The sequence below is a fragment of the Nipponia nippon genome, unplaced genomic scaffold (assembly GCF_047370975.1).
Source record: "Nipponia nippon isolate SJK-2023a ecotype South Korea unplaced genomic scaffold, ASM4737097v1 scaffold_26, whole genome shotgun sequence".
NCBI classification, from domain to species: Eukaryota; Metazoa; Chordata; class Aves; order Pelecaniformes; family Threskiornithidae; genus Nipponia; species Nipponia nippon.
Genome location: NW_028262343.1, coordinates 6,128,566 through 6,145,496, shown reverse-complemented (window position 1 = coordinate 6,145,496; position 16,931 = coordinate 6,128,566). Strand labels below are relative to the sequence as shown.

The window sequence follows — 16,931 nt, the reverse complement described above, 5'->3', positions numbered from 1 at the left end:
GTCACTTTGCAGAATGTAATGCAAAATGCATGAGGTCAGAGAGAGAATGAGCAAAAAGGAGGTTGTTCCTGTAGTCTGGTGATGAGATCACTCCTGGAGATGTTGTGCAGGGGCAGGTCCTAAACTGTGAGCATTATTCCTAGGGTAATTTATTTGTTTTACCTGAGCACAGACAAAAGACTATGTGGAGACACCTGGCAGAACTTTCTAGTCCACAAGAGAAGAGCTGTTGTTCTTGCTTGTCTCCAGGGTTGTCTGACCCTGGCTGCTGGCTGCTCTGATTCACTGCTTTGTTCAGGCTCCATACTCAGGAGCCAGCATATAATAAAAGCAGAACTTAGGCACTTTAATGTATGGTCTCAATGTAGCCCTTAATTTTTAAATGGATATTCAGGAAAGTGAATAGGCTTTAATGGACCAGCTTCTCAGTAACCTGTTAATGGAAAAGAGATCTACTTTCAAATCTATCTGTCTTTTCAGTTGAACAGAAGACAATGTATCACTGATCACAGATGTCGGAAGTCGGATGAAGTGTGAAACAAAGGTGCATTCAGACTGCATCCAACAGTCATACCAGAAGACACATCTACACAATTTTATTTTCTATATTCATCAGCCAATAGGCTTCATTTGTAATGGGAATGAGAAAAATGACATAGACAAGAGTCCTATTTTTTTTTTTTATTCTTCTCACCTCAGTCCTACAAACTAATAAAACAACTTTCACTCTTTCAGTCGTTTTGCTATTGTTATCGATACGGTAAATGCAGCCTGGGGTCATGTACAGTTCTCAACTACCAGTGACCGTAAGTGACACAGCTGGTCTGAAAGGAGAAGAGGAAGCACACAAAGCTTATCATCCTGTCTGTCTTTCCAGTAAAATGGACAGTTTGGGTGAAATGATGATATAGTGACTTTTACTGATGCAGCAAAATATGAGACCAATTTAAAGGTAAGAAGCAAAGATCTATGTTGGGTTGCATATCAGATTACCAATGCAGAGACTGATGATGTCTCTCACGTTTTCTTTTTAAACCGATCACTTATTCTAACTCCAAAATGTGTGAGTCCATTTCAAAATCAAGGCTGTACTACAATGCAGTCCTAAGAAAAAGTAACCTGAAGTGCTGGATGAAGCTTATAAGCAGAGGTCAGCTCTATGCTGCCTTCTAGTCTCTGTGTACTTTGATAATCTAACCACACGTTTCCACCAAAACAGAATATTAAGAAATTAAAAATAATACGCAAGGGCCAAGTGTTGTAGTATACACACTGCAAAACAACTACAGTTTTCTAATTGTTGATTCAGATGGATAGTTTCAATTACATGGACATTTTTGCCAGGAATGTTTTAAACTATGATTGTACTTCTCTGTTTACATAACTTGCTGTTTTATGAAAGCTTACACATTTGACTATCAGGTATCAGTGTTGAAGTGCAAAACAAAAAGTGCATATAATACTGGGGAAAAATGCTTCTTTTCAGAATACATGTTAATTAGCATTTTTAAATAACAACGAAAACCACCATTTTGCAATTAGTATAGTCAGGGCAAGTCATTGTTCAAACATCCTAGGTGATCCTGAAAACTCAGGTTCCTCATACTTTCACTGTATACAAAGCCTGAATTTCTCAGATTTTTCTACAGGACTGTGCAGTAGTCAAATATAGAGACTATTCTATTTTGTACCCTGATTTTATTCACTTCCTCGAATGTGAGATGATACATAAACAGCTTATCTTGTCCAAAACCATATCAATCCTCTTCCGGCTGTTCTGCCTCCAGAAAGTTAATCACTGTTTAACAAACCCACCGAACTTAAATGAACACTAGATAAAGATTTCATTTGGATTCTCTCATTCAGTTAGAAAAGTTTTGCAACATTAATTAAAGGTCTGCAGATCAAGATGGAGACTTTCTCCATTCAGTAAGCCTTCACAGATGTATCCTGCCAATAACAACCTCTTCCCTGAACCAAGGAAGGGAGCTAAACTGGGGGCATGAATACTATTCCCTTTAAAAGGGAAATACAACTTAATAGTCATCTTTTCAAATGACCCATTTTAATCAGGTACTTTTTCATTATAGCACATGACAGTGCTGCACAAACTGTGACACAGAGAGCTAGTTTTTCATAGAAAATAAGCAAATATGGCCTCCATTTATGAATATCAAATGACCACAAACTCTGTATGTGCAAGGAAAGAAGCTGCTAGTCACCCCCGAAGGTGACAAAGTGACTGTGCAAGACTGGGTGGGGAGCAGACTCCTGTCTCTCCGATTCCCTGCCTGTTCACTCTGGGCAGGAGACATATGAATGAATTTCAGTCTGAATGCAATTTGTTCCCTGTATCTCACAAAGCAATAAGATTTTGTTTTTATTGTGGATAAGAAGGCTGTAAATGAGATAGCTCTCCTTTTAGCTATCATGACCTAATATAAAGCCTTTAATAATTAACTGAAAAGAACAGCTAATGTAAATGTTGCTGCTTTCCAAATCTGTTTCATTTATGCAAAATATTATAGATCATTTAATAAAACAATATACAGGCCTCTTTAAAGTACTTTGTACAGTAGTGATGGGGATTTGGTTCAACTTCACTGAAGCTGATGATTGTCAATCCTTTATTCAGAACATTTGTTAGAAAATTGTGAGCTCGTTTTGCAAATAGAATAGCTGAAACTAGCTAAAACAAAGGACATCTGCATTGCTAGTTGGTTACTGAACTATGTGGACCAGTTGGAGGGATTTCACTGGTAGCTAAATCTATATTTGCTCTGGATTGCACAATATAAATCTGTTTCTTTTTATCTGCTATCTGAATTACACAAAAAGAAAAAAATGCTAGTCCATAATGCATCACCCCAAATATTCAACAATATAATTTCTTTTCTCAAAGCGAAGCTTGACACACACATTCGCAGTAGAGTTTATCACATAAATGTGAATTGGGGTCTGGTCTAAAAAGATGATAGAATGGAATACTTTCTAGGTTTGGATATATCTTAGATTTTACTAGCAATTGCAATATTGCCACCTGTCAAAATAAACCTATTCAAGAAGGCACTGTACACCATGTAGACCAGTCATTTAGTTTCTAATCCTCCTTCCATCTCAATCATCTGTTTCTACTGTCCTTTCAGTACATAAAGTGCTGAGATCAGTACCTTATGCAACTCTAAAACAGAACAAGGATGCAGACCACAAATAAAATTAAATATTATATAACAACAGCTTAATGAAAAATGCACAAAGCCTTTTGAAACTCCATTCTGTATGAAGGACTACTGATCTTCTAATTGCATTCTTATGTATTAATACCAAATTTAGATTTATCAATACAAATAGTGGATTACAGACCAGTGCTAATTGTTTTAAGTTATGATAAAATATATTTTTTCTGACAAAAAATATGTGCCTTCCTTTTCCTTGGCATTTTTCTCTGTAGTTTCAAATTGCCTACTGAGTTTCAAAACTTGATGACACTGTGGATGCTTAAAGGCTATCAGAAGTACCAGAAGCAAGAGAAAGCAACAGCTGAAGAGAACTGTCCTTACACATTGGTCTGTGCTATACAAAGGTCTAGATAACACCAACAATATTTTTTTTTAGAAAGGAAATTATTTCTTTATAGAGGATGGCTAAGTTCTGAAATGATGTTATAGACATAAAAGAGCAATAGGATTGCATAGATGATAATGGTCTGGAACTTCACTCCCGAACAAGTGCAGAAACCTGAGGAAGTGATAGAATGTTTGAAAGAAAAAATGTCCTGGCTATTCCAAAGAGGCACAACTTACCGCACTGTGCTGGGGCCTGGCCTGCACCTACCAAACACTGCTCGATATTATGCAGCACCCTCAAGGAGAAGAGAGGATCTCTGGGTCTGAAAACATGCCAACAGACACTGTGGCTAAACTAGACACTATGTCAGTTGCCCCTATAACTAAAAAGAAACAATGGAAGCGGAAGTCAACTCATTTAGTAAGGGATGAAGAAGCTTCTCCTAAGAGGGAGCAGGAGAAAGAAACAGAAGAGGCAGCCTGTTCTGCAGCAGAGCAGTCACAAGAACAGGAGGAGGAAGAGACTGAAATCATAAATGAGACAGAAACTACCCTATCCCTAAGTGAGATGCAAGATATGCAAAAAGATTTCAGCTGTCAACCAGGCGAGCTAATTCTCAGCTGGTTACTCCAATGCTGGGATATTGGGGCCAATAGTCAGGAATTAGAGGGTAAGGAAGCTTGGCAGCTGGGATCCCTTGCTAGGGATAAGGCCATCGACAAAGGGACTGGAAAAAGGGCAGGAGTGCTCAGTCTTTGGCGGCGACTCCTGTCGAGTGTGAAGGACAGGTATCCCTTCAAGGAAGAACTTGCAAATTCCCGAAGCAAATGGACCACCATTGAGGGAGGTATCCAGTATCTGAGGGATTTAGCCATGGTGGAGGGGATCTATAACAACCTGGATGACAACCAGGTATCCAAAGACCCGCATGAAATCCGGTGCACGCGGTCCATGTGGCGAACGTTTGTACGAAATGCACCAATGTCATATGTCAACACTCTGGCAATAATGAGCTGGACAGACACGGAGGCACCAACTATGGATGGATTGGCCAGACAATTCTCAGAATACGAAGATAATATCACTTCCTCCCTACAGGCCTGCATCTCGGTTGTGGAGAAACTGACCCAAAAACTGTCCGAGCAAACCAAGAAGGATAGGTCTTCCTCACACACTCCAGCCAAGATCTCAGCTATTAAGAGTCAGCCTTTTTCTGTTCAAGGGAGAGGGTACCGGTGGCACACACCACGTGCAACCCTGTGGTTCTTCCTGCGTGAGCAGGGGGAGGACATGAGGAAGTGGGATGGTGAACCTACCTGGAGACTAGAAGCTCAGGTACAGGAACTGCAAGGAAAAACAACAGCCAAAAGGCATCCATCCAGGAAAATTACTGCTCCAGTGTCTGTTGGGCAGAGTAGAAGGGCTGATCGTACTTTAGACCCTGATGAAGGGACTTCTGGTTTGCAGTTACAAAAATCAAGTAATGAATGCTCCGACCAGGAATAGAGGGGCCCTGCCTTTGGCCAGGTGGAGGAAAGGGACAACTGGGTTTACTGGACTGTGTGGGTTCGGTGGGCTGGCACATCAGCCCCACAATAGTAAAAAGCTCTGGTGGACACTGGTGCACAGTGTACTCTAATACCATCAGATTACAAAGAGGCAGAACCCATCTGTATTTCTGGAGTGACAGGGGGATCCCAGCAGCTGTCTGTGTTGGAGGCTGAGGTAAGCCTAACTGGGAATGAGTGGCAAAAGCACCCCATTGTGACTGGTCCAGAGGCCCCATGTATCCTTGGCATAGACTACCTGAGGAGAGGGTATTTCAAGGACCCAAAAGGGTACCGGTGGGCTTTTGGTATAGCTGCCTTGAGTACGGAGAAGATTAAGCAGCTGCCTAGCTTGCCTGGTCTCTCAGAGGATCCATCTGTGGTGGGGTTGCTGAGGGTTAAATAACAGCAGGTGCCAATTGCTACAAGGACAGTGCACCGGCGACAATATCACACCAGTTGAGACTCCCTGATTCCCATCCATAAGCTGATCCGGCGACTGGAGAGCCAAGGAGTGATCAGCAAGACTCGCTCACCCTTTAACAGTCCCATATGGCCAGTGCAAAAGTCTAATGGAGAGCGGAGGCAAACAGTGGACTATCGGGGCCTGAACGAAGTCACGCCGCTGCTGAGTGCTGCCGTGCCCAATATGCTAGAACTTCAATATGAATTGGAGTCAAAGGCCGCCAAATGGTATGCCACCACTGATATCGCTAATGTGTTTTTCTCAATCCCTTTGGCAGCAGAGTACAGGCCACAGTTTGCTTTCACTTGGAGGGGTATCCAGTACACCTGGAATCAACTGCCCCAGGGGTGGAAACACAGCCCCACCATTTGCCATGGACTGATCCAGACTGCACTGGAACAAGGTGAAGCTCCTGAACACCTGCAGTATATTTATAACATCATTGTGTGGGGCAATACAGCAGAAGTAGTTTTTGAGAAAGTTAGAAAAATAATCCAGATTTTTTTTGAAGGCTGGATTTGCAATAAAATAAAGTAAGCTCAAAGGACCTACACAGGAAACCCAGTTTTTAGGAATAAAATGGCAAGATTCAAAAATGTAGATTAAAAAAAAAAAATCTATCCATCCAGAACAGGACAAATAACCAGTCTCATCCATTACACCCTTGTCTCACGCGTACATGGAAGCACACAAAACTGTAATGCTTCTTTTTTGTCAAAGTGTCCTGGTTTCGGCTGGGATAGAGTTAATTTTCTTCCTAGTAGCTGGTATAGTGCTGTGTTTTGGATTTAGGATGAGAATAATGTTGATAACACACTGATGCTTTAGTTGTTGCTAAGTAGTGCTTACACTGGTCAAGGACTTTTCAGCTTCCCATGCTCTGCCCAGTGCACAAGAAGCTGGGAGGGGGCACAGCCAGGACAGCTGACCCAGACTGGCCAAAGGGCTATTCCATACCATATGGTGTCATGCTCAGCATATAAACTGGGGGGAGTTGGCCGGGGGGCAGCGATCGCTGCTCGGGGACAGGCTGGACATCCGTCAGCAGGTAATGAGCAATTGCATTGTGCATCACTTGTTTTGTATATTCTTTTATGATTATTATTTTTTTTCTTTCTCTGCTGTTTTATTAAACTGTCTTTATCTCAACCCGTGGGTTTTACTTTTTTTTTCCTGATTCTCTCCCCCATCCCACTGTGTGGTGCTTAGTTGCCGACTGGGGTTAAACCATGACGGTCCTTTTTGGCACCCAACGTGGGGCTTGAAGGTTGAGATAATGACAGATCTGACCAGAGCATGTTAAAACAAATTTGTTATAAGCATTCATTATATTAGTTTAGTAATCGCTGGTCACAATGTTGATTTACTTGTTCTCAGAGTTGTGGTATTTGCTCGGAGAGTTGTGTTATGTAACACCTTACTTGCCATATATACTGTTTGTCAGTATTTATGTGCTGTTTATCACCTCTGGGAAATGAACTAAGGTTGTCACTTTGCTGTACGTTGTAACACTGGCTTATGGTATGATAAAATTATTGGTCATGAGATCAATCTGTTATTTGTACTCAGCATTGCCCTCACCCCTGTACTTCGGGAGCCATCTATCGGAAATTATTAGTAATTACACTTTTTACATTTTCTCCTTGGAGAGACAGCCTACGGGGGAGACACCTTCCTCCATCTTCCCCTTCTTATCCAGGCTAATTACAATAGCTCTTGAGAATTTTGAATATCCTTGGGATGTTCAAACCAGCATGTTCCTATTGCTATGTCTCCTGAATGTGTGTCAGGTCTTGCTTAGGGTTAAACAACTATTTAAGAATCCAGCACTGTGGCTACTCCAACCCCCGCAACAAGCATCGCGGCTACTCAAACCCCAGCGACCGGCATTGCGGTTACTCCAACCCCTGCGACAGGCACTGTGGCTACTCAAACCCCAGCGAGAGGCACTGTGGCTACTCAAACCCTGGTGACAGGCACTGCAGCTGAACCAGGGAACCAACCTGTGCCGGTATCAGTCACCCCTATACACAAGAAGAAATCTTGGAAGCGAAAGTCAGCTCGTTTAGAAAGGGATGATGAAAAAGCAGGGCCATCACAAGGAGAGGAGGAGGAAGACCTCGTAAACAAGATGGAAACCACCCAATCCCTATCCCTGAGTGAGCTGTGAGATATGCGAAAATATTTCAGTCGTCGTCCAGGCGAGCACATTGTCACCTGGCTGCTCCGATGCTGGGATAACAGGGCCAGTAGCCTGGAATTAGAGGGTAAAGAAGCCAAACAGCTAGGATCCCTTTCTAGAGAAGGGGACATTGACAAAGCGATTGGAAAAGGGGCACAAGCCTTCAGCCTCTGGAGGCGACTCCTGTCAGGCGTGAAGGAAAGGCATCCCTTCAAGGAAGATGTTATATGTCACCCAGGCAAGTGGACCACCATGGAGAGAGGTATCCAGTATCTGAGGGAATTAGCTGTGCTGGAAGTGATTTATAATGACCTGGACAATGAGCAGTTATCCAAAGATCCAGACGAAGTCCAGTGCATGCGACCCATGTGGCGGAAGTTGGTACGGAGCGCACCAGCACCATCTGCCAATCCATAGGCAATACTGACCTGGAAAGATGAAATGGATGAAGCAGCTAGCCAGCTCTGGGAATAAGAAGAAAGTCCCTCTTCCTCCCTTGTCTCGGCTGTGGAGAAACTGTCCTGGGAGGTCCAGCAACTCAAAGAGGATAGGTCCTATTCTCCACCTGTACGGACCAGTATCTCAGCTATTAGGAGTAAGCGTTCTTCTGCTCAAGAGGGAGGATATAGAGGGTACACACCACGGGCCACCCTATGGTTTTTCCTGCATGACCATGGAGAGGACATGAGGAAGTGGGATGGAAAATCTACCTCGACCCTAGAGGCACGGGTGAGTTGCAAGGAAAAACAATCACAAAAGGGGGTTCTTCCAGGAAAACTGCTGCTCCAGTTTCCAGTGAGCAGTTCCCCAGACAGGGTAGAAGGGCTGATCTTACTCCTGATTATAACGAAGGAACTCCTGCCTCGTATTTACAAGAAGTGAGTAACGAATGCTGTGACCAGGACTAGAGGGGCCCTGCCTCCAGCCAGGTGGAGGAAAGGGACAATTGGGTGTACCGGACTGTGTGGATTCGATGGCCTGGCACATCAGACCCACAGGAGTATAAGGCTTTAGTAGACAGCGGTGCACAGTGTACCTTAATGCCATCAAGCTATGAAGGGGCAGAACCCATCTGTATTTCTGGAGTGACAGGGGGATCCCAAGAGATGACTGTATTGGAGGCCGAAGTAAGCTTAACCGGGAAGGAGTGGCAGAAGCACCCCATTGTGACTGGCCCAGAGGCTCCGTGCATCCTTGGCATAGACTACCTCAGGAGAGGGTATTTCAAGGACCCAAAAGGGTACTGGTGGGCTTTTGGTATAGCTGCCTTGGAGACGGAGGAAATTAAACAGCTGTCTACCCTGCCCGGTCTCTTGAAGGACCCTTCTGTTGTGGGGTTGCTGAGGGTCAAAGAACAACAGGTGCCAATCGCTACCACAATGGTGCACCGGCGGCAATATCGCTGATTCCCATCCATAAGCTGATTCGTCGACTGGAGAGCCAAGGAGTGATCAGCAAGACTCGCTCACCTTTTAACAGTCCCATATGGCCAGTGCAAAAGTCTAATGGAGAGTGGAGACTAACAGTGGACTATCGGGGCCTGAATGAAGTCACGCTGCCACTGATTGCTGCCATGCCGAACATACTAGAACTTCAATACAAATTGGACTCAAAAGCAGCCAAGTGGTATGCCACCATTGATATCGCTAATGCGTTTTTCTCAATCCCTTTGGTGGCAGAGTGCAGGCCACAGTTTGCTTTCACTTGGAGGGGCATCCAGTACACCTGGAATCGACTGCCCCAGGGGTGGAAACACAGCCCCACCATTTGCCATGGACTGATCCAGACTGCACTGGAACAGGGTGGGGCTCCGGAACACCTGCAATACATTGATGACATCATCATGTGGGGCAACACAGCAGAAGAGGTTTTTGAGAAAGGGAAGAAAATAGTCCAAATCCTTCTGGAGGACGGCTTTGCCAGAAAACACAATAAGGTCAAGGGAGATCCATTTTTTAGGACTAAAATGGCAAGATGGGTGCTGTCATATCCCAATGGATGTAATCAACAAAATAACAGCCATGTCTCCACCAACCAGCAAAAAAGAAACACAAGTTTTCTTGGGCGTTGCGGGTTTTTGGAGAATGCATATTCCAAATTACAGTCTGATCATAAGTCCTCTCTATCGAATGACCTATTGAATGACCTCTAAAATAGAGTGACCTCTATTTGAATGGGGCCTTGAGCAGCAGCAAGCCTTTGAACAAATGGGAGATAGTTTGTCCAGTAGCACTTGGGTCAGTCCAGACAGGACAAGATATGAAAAACATGCTTTGCACCTCAGCCACGGATAACAACCCCACCTGGAGTCTGGCAGAAAGCAGCAGGGGAGACTCGAGGTCAGCCCCTAGGGTTTTGGAGCCAGGGATATAGAGGATCTGAAGCCCATTACACCCACCCCAATTAAAAAAGAAATATTAGCAGCATATGAAAGAGCTTGAGCTGCTTCAGAAGTAGTTGGTACTGAAGCACAGCTCCTCTTGGCACCTCGATTGCCTGTGCTGGGCTGGATTTTCAAAGGGAGGGTCCCCTGTACACATCATGCATCTGATGCTATGTGGAGTAAGAGGGTCACACAGATAATGCAACAGGCTCGAATGGGAAACCCCAACCACCCAGGAATTCTGGAAGTGATCATGGACTGGCCAGAGGGCCCAAACTTGGTAGTGTTGCCAGAGGAGGTGGCTCATGCTGAAGAGGCCCCACTGTATAACAAATTACCATAAAATGAAAAGCAATATGCCCTGTTTACAGATGGATCCTGTCGTATTGTGGGAAAACATCGAAGGTGGAAAGCTGCTGTGTGAAGTCCTACATGACAAGTTGCAGAAACTGCTGAAGGAGAAGGTGAATCGAGTCATTTTGCAGAAGTGAAAGCCATCCAGGTGGCTTTAGATATTGCTAAATGAGAAAAGTGGCCAGTACATTATCTCTGTACTGATTCATGGATGGTGGCAAATGCTCTCCGGGGGTGGCTACAGCAATGGAAGCAGAGCAACTGGCACCGCAGAGGCAAACCCATCTGGGCTGACGCATTGTGGCAAGATATTGCCGCCCGGATAGAGAACCTGGTTGTAAAAGTACGTCATGTAGATGCTCACATACCCAAGAGTCGGGCCACTGAAGAACATCAAAACAACTGGCAGGTGGACCAGGCTGCTAGAATTGAAGTGGCTCAGGTGGATCTGGACTGGCAACATAAGGGTGAGCTATTTATGGTTCGATGGGCCCATGACACATCAGGACATTTAGGATGGGATGCAACATATAGATGGGTTCGCGATCGAGGGGTGGACTTGACTTGATGCCATTGCACGTTATCCATGAATGTAAAATGTGCGCCATAATCATAGAATCATTCAGGTTGGAAAAGACCTTAAGATCTAACCTAGCACTGCCAAGTCCACCACTAAACAATGTCCCTAAGCACCACATCTACCCGTCTTTTAAATACCTCCAGGGATGGAGACTCAGCCACTTCCCTGGGCAGCCTGTTCCAGTGCCTGACTACCCTTTCAGTGAAGAAGTTTTGCCTAATATCCAACCTAAACTTCCCCTGGTGCAGCTTGAGGCCGTTTCCTCTCATCCTATTGCTTGTTACTTGGGAGAAGAGACCGACCCCCACCTCGCTACAGCCTCCTTTCAGGTAGTTGTAGAGAGCGATAACATCTCCCCTGAGCCTCCTTTTCTCCAGGCTAAACAACTCCAGCTCCCTCAGCTGCTCCTCATAAGACTTGTGCTCTAGACCCTTCACCAGCTTTGTTGCCCTTCTTTGGACACGCTCCAGCACCTTGATGTCAAACAAACCAAGCAACTAAAGCCTTTTTGGTATAGAGGATGATGGCTGAAATATCAATATGGGGAAGCCTGGCAGATCGATTTTATCACACTACCACGAACCCTCCATGGCAAGCACCATGTGCTTACAATGGTGGAAGCAACTACTGGAAACATACCCTGTGATCCATCCCATGCCACTGCCTGAAATACTATCTTGGGCCTTGAAAAGCAAGTCTTATGGCAACATGGCACCCCAGAAAGAATTGAATCAGACAATGGGACTCATTTCCAAAACAACTTCATAAACACCTGGGCCAAAGGGCATGGCATTGAGTGGGTGTATCACATCCCGTATCATGTACCAGCCTCCAGGATAATTGAACGATACAATGGACTGTTCAAAACTACGCTGAGAGCAATGGGTGCTGGGACATTCAAGCATTGGGATACACATTTAGCCGAAGCCACTTGGCTAGTTAACACTAGAGGATCTGCCAGTCGACCTGGCCCTGCCCAATCAAAACCCCTGTGCACTGTGGAAGGAGATAACATCTCTGTAGTATATTTAAGGATCTGATTGGGAAAAACAGTCTGGGTTATTCCTTCCTTAGGAAAGGGGAAACCCATTCGTGGGACTGCTTTTGCTCAAGGACCTGGGTGCACTTGGTGGGTAATGCAGAAGAATGGGGAGTCCAATGTGTATCTCAAGGGGATTTAATCCTGGGTGAAAATAATCCATGATTTGAGTTGTATGATGGCAGTATTACATGATGCTGTATGCCACCACTGCTGTGGCTGCCATATGTCAAAGGTATTATAGCAGGAACCTCTCGCTGCTATCCAGGCTAGAAGCAAGAGGAGGAATTCATTGCAATGTTAAAGTTTATGGCTTAGTCCAAAGGGACCAGGGGTGGAGACTGTAATGGAGACCTTTCAATTGTTGTAGCCCATGATTTGAGTTGCATGTTATAGGAAGTACTACAGCAGAAACCACCTGAACCAATGAAGGACGAATCTCACAAGAAGCAGTGCAAGTGCATCAGTAACTTGACTTGAGCTGGCTTTGGTGCCCAATAACTCCACGCAACACACCAGCTCTCCTGTCCTGAGTGAATATCATAACAGATGGAGCCCAAAGTCATAGACCAAATGAACTCAATGAACATTTTATAGATATTTATGGACATTTCACAAACATTTTATGGAGGAAAGGGGTGGTTAATGAGGATGTATTACAATAGGGTGGGACTTGAACGTGACATAAATGGTATGGAATAAGGGGTGGAGAATGTGCTGGTTTCAGCTGGGATAGAGTTAATTTTCTTCATAGTAGCTAGTATGGGGCTATGTTTTGGATTTGTGCTGAAAACAGTGTTGATAACACAGGGATGTTTTAGTTATTGCTGAGCAGTGCTTACACAGAGTCAAGGCCTTTTCTGCTCCTCACACCATCCCACCAGCGAGTAGGCTGGGGGTGCAGAAGAAATTGGGAGGGGACACAGCTGGGACAGCTGACCCCAACTGACCAAAGGGCTATTCCATACCATATGACGTCATGCTCAGCATTAAAACTAGTGGGGAGGTTGGCAGGGGGGCTGCTGCTTGGGGACTGGCTGGGCATCGGTTGGTTGGTGGTGAGCTATTGTTTTCATTTGCATCGCTTGTCTTTCTTGGGTTTTATTTTCCTCTCTCTCTGTTATTTTTTTCTCTTTTCCTTACAATTTATTATTATTGTTGTTATTGTATTATTTCTTTTTAATTATTAAACTGTTTTTATCTCAACCCATGAGTTTTCTCGCTTTTACCCTTCTGATTCTCTCCCCCATCCCACCAGGGGGAGAGTGTGGTGCTTATTTGCTAGCTGAAGTTAAACCACGACAACAGGTATATAACCTTACATATAGTTTTCTTTCAATTTGTCAGTTCCTCTCTCTTGTTTTACTATTCTTCACATAGCATAAAAGCCACACCAAACACCACAATGTGCTAATTTTTTGGTCTATCTGAGAAAACAGTTGTAATGATTATGGCTGTCTTCACGTAGTTCAAATAATGAGGTAATTTCAAAAGCATTCGCAGAAGTTAAAATGACACATTTAACTGACTCTTAGTAAGAATTCTGGTGCTAAATGAGAGTATTGAACATATTCCGCTAGGAAGTAAATTGAGGTGGACTGGCACGTGTGTGCCAGTGACTTTTGTGCATATAAAGCACTTATAATGATTGGATTCAACCTCTGGTGATGTATACTGTTAAGTTGCCGTGAGTCTACAGATACACATTTGCTAATTTCTCAAATAATAGATGGCATTTACCACAGACTGAAAGATGTGACAATGCTACAAAACACATTCACACTTGAAAATATGTGTGGTATTTACCCTGAAATTAAAATAATTTTCTGAGGTGAGTTAAATTCATTCAACATATCCATAGGTGTATGGATGTAAGCAAAAATACAAAGAACAAAGCATTTACATATCATTCAAGGTATTGCACAAAGAACAAAAGCCATTTTATCAAAAACAAACCCCTTTAAAAACAGAGTGTCTTATTCCTCCAGTGCTTCAGGAAAGCACCCTTTACTCAAATTGAGTAAGGATTTCAAAATATTTTACCTCACCTTTGCTAAAAGTTTGGCAGTGCAGTTTACCATAGAAATACTTCTCTGTAATAAGATAAAAATATATTCAGAGGGAAAATTAAATGAAAGTGGGAGGTTCTCATTATAACTGTAGTCCTGCTGACTAAATCTAGATGAGTGATACATATAGTGCAATTACATCTTGAATAGGGCATGTTTTGTATCTCTGCCTAAATCTGTGTATGAAATCTAAAGTCTTCAGCATTTTAAAATGTGACACTGATATTGTATTACAAGATTTCTTTTGTTAAAAATCTGAAAGATTCTTTATTTTTAAGCCTCTTTTCTCATAGGCATTAGGATCCCCTTAATCCCATATACCCACTCCCAAGCTAGTGGCAATTACCCCAGTATTGTGTGAATTAACTTCTGTAAGGCATGCATCTTTTGCTTTTTTTTTGTCCACTCGTGTTCTCACATTTACTTTATCCCCTGCTGTGCTCTGGCAGAATCACAGACAGAGGAAAGAATAAAAGGCCCTTGGATTATTGAGGACATCTCCATGTAGTGATACACTGTACAGTCCAGTCAGGCCCTAGAAGAGTCAGCAGTTTGCCTTCTAGACTTTTGAACAGTTTAAAGCATATCAGGAATGTTACTTCTTTTTGAATGAGAATTTATTCTATTTTAATTCCATCCTGTTATTCAATAAAATCTTTCAGTTGCAGAACTGGTATGAATGAGAGAGACACTTATATAGAGATATACCCACTCAAAATAATCTATTATTCCCAATGTCATATGATGTGACCTACTGATTTTAATCTGTAACCTTTGTTTTTTCTTGTTATGTCCAGCTGCTTGTATTTAGAAGTTTAATCTGTACAAATATAAATGTTTAGCTTGCCACAGTGATATTTAAGAGTATCATACTGAAAGGAGGCGAATTGTTAATTAATTAATATTTCATTATTAAAGAATGATTGATTATACTTCCAATGTAATAAAATAAACTCTATAGCAAAAGAGTGGTAGATCCCATTTCATAACCATAAACTTAATTGGGAAACCTGACGCTAATCAATACAAACCATGAAGTTTGTTGGACAAAGCCCATGAAAAATATGCAAGAAATTCCATTTAATTAACAGGATATTGATTTCTGCTGGATTTAAGATGCAGAACCATGCATGTAAAGAGTGTAACTCAGGTCCAATAAGAAGCAACGAAAGCATAGAGTAGCAAATTAATTCAGTTAGATTTATGACCTCATAACCTTTGCAAATAGTTTATTTCTCTATCACCATATTTTTGTATACATGACAAAATCTGAAGGGGTTTTCCTGACGCTAAGCCACACACTTCCTATGTTTTAATAAATGAAATGTAGAAGTATTGAATAATTGCATATATTTTGCTCTGTCTGATGAAATAGGTTTGGGTTAGTTTTTGATGCAAAATTTTGAAGTGTAAATAACTTCTAAAAAGTGCAATTTTGCAATTATGATTTATTTTATGATTAAATTAAATTACTTTTTTGTTATATATACAAGTCTTTACTTAAAGGTCCTTTGGAACTGTGTTTGTAACATAATAGTAATGTAATATCATCAGTAGTTGTGATAGTATGTGGAGGTTCAGAAACTCATTCTTTTGGACATGGAAGCACTGTACAGCAAACAGGAAGTTATCCCATGCTGGTCACAGTCACAAGAGAGAGATGGCACTTTTAGGGAGCAATTCATCTCCCTTTAAAGAGGACATCTAAAATAAGTCAATTTGCATGTCTGCATATTCACATTGACTATAAGGGGACTCTAAAGACCCTCGAAAAATAGATATCTACAACCTAGATGTCTAAAGCAAATAAGAAAAGTGCCATCTAAGAAGTCTGTTCTTACATGAAGAGCTCCCACCTCCTACCCCCTAATGTGTTTGCAATAGGAACACTCATCATGCTGTAGCATAGTTGGCTGATATTGAAGATCAAGTATGCCATTGATATTTATTGGCTTTTTTCAGCACAGTTTCCAAAAGGGATTCATGTGGATATATTGAGTAGAATGGGCCATATTTTGATCATCAGCTGCTATATATTTACACTGAAAAATCACTGCAAATTTTAAGGCCACCATGGTTGCTACTGCTTCTCACAGTTTGAACGTTTGATTCCTGTGCTGCTGCACTTCTCAATTTTACAGTTTCTTACTTTTTGCTACTGCATTTTCTCTCACATTTGTACCTCAGGGTGGATTCTTAAAATAGTAAAAAAATACTTTTGCATCTAAATGGGAGAATTTTGATCTTGCTATATTAGTCACTATGTGTGGTGGGTTGACCCTGGCTGGATGCCAGGTGCCCACCAAAGCCACTCTATCACTCCCCTCCTCAGCTGGACAGGAGAGAGAAAATAAAACGAAAAGCTCGTGGGTTGAGATAAGGACAGGAGAGATCATTCACCAATTACCGTCACAGACAAAACAGACTCGACTTGGGGAAAATTAATTTAATTTATTGCTAATCTGAATCAGAGTAGGGGAATGAGAAAACACCCTAAATCTTAAAACACCTTCCCCCCACCCCTCCCTTCTTCCTGGGCTCAACTTCATTCCTGATTTCTCTGCCTCCTCCCCCTGAGCGACGCAGGGGGACAGGAAATGGGGGCTGTGGTCAGTTCATCACAGATTGTCTCTGCTGCTCCTTCCTCCTCAGGGGGAGGACTCCTCACACTCTTCCCCTGCTCCAGCGTGGGGTCCCTCCCACAGCAGACAGTCCTCCATGAACTTCTCCAATGTCGCTCCTTC

General features: G+C 42.7%; 1 protein-coding gene across 1 annotated transcript in view; it reads right to left on the bottom strand.

Moving 5' to 3' along the window:
• LOC104011386 (3',5'-cyclic-AMP phosphodiesterase 4D) overlaps nucleotides 1–16,931 on the bottom strand; it is a 407,679-nt gene that overhangs the window by 114,583 nt on the left and 276,165 nt on the right. The gene's annotated exons all lie outside the window — the stretch shown is intronic.